Source organism: Sceloporus undulatus, chromosome 6, assembly GCF_019175285.1.
Source record: "Sceloporus undulatus isolate JIND9_A2432 ecotype Alabama chromosome 6, SceUnd_v1.1, whole genome shotgun sequence".
In the NCBI taxonomy this organism is placed as follows: Eukaryota; Metazoa; Chordata; class Lepidosauria; order Squamata; family Phrynosomatidae; genus Sceloporus; species Sceloporus undulatus.
The window spans coordinates 107,881,309-107,881,935 of record NC_056527.1 but is presented as its reverse complement, the minus strand read 5'-3'; positions in this window follow the sequence as shown (position 1 = coordinate 107,881,935).

Genomic DNA, 627 nt, shown 5'->3' with positions numbered 1-627 from the left:
AGGCTTGCAAGATCTACTTTCTTTTAAAACAGTACTCAAACATCTACAACCTGAGCCTGATCCCAAAGACATACCATATACACTCGCCTGTAAATCAACCTCATGTATAAGTCGAGGGTAGGTTTTGGGACCAAAATTATGGATTTTGATATGACACGTGGATAAGTTGTGGGTAAAACTTAGGGCATGTGACTAAAGATCTAAAGGATGAAGCAAGGAAAGCAATGCCAAACAACTTACAAAATTCCAGCAGGTGCAACTGTTTGTGCTCATCCTAAAGGCTGGATGGATGAGAGAATGGGGTGTGTGTGTGTGTGTGTCAGCTTTTCACCAGGGCATGGTTCCTTTTTAAATATGAGTTAAAGTACAGTACTTACATTGGCCTGTGGATAAGCCGACTCAGGTTTTTGGAGTCAATTTTGACTAAAATTTCTAGACTTATACACGAGTACAGTATATGGTTACAGTGAATGGTTATTTTACGGTTGTAATCCTGCCTCAATCCATTGGGAGAGGTGGGAAAATACAAATAAAATTATTATTATTATTATTATTATTATTATTATTATTATTATTATTATATACAGTATATTTAAATCAACTGTATTAGTCCTGCAGGTGCTTTGC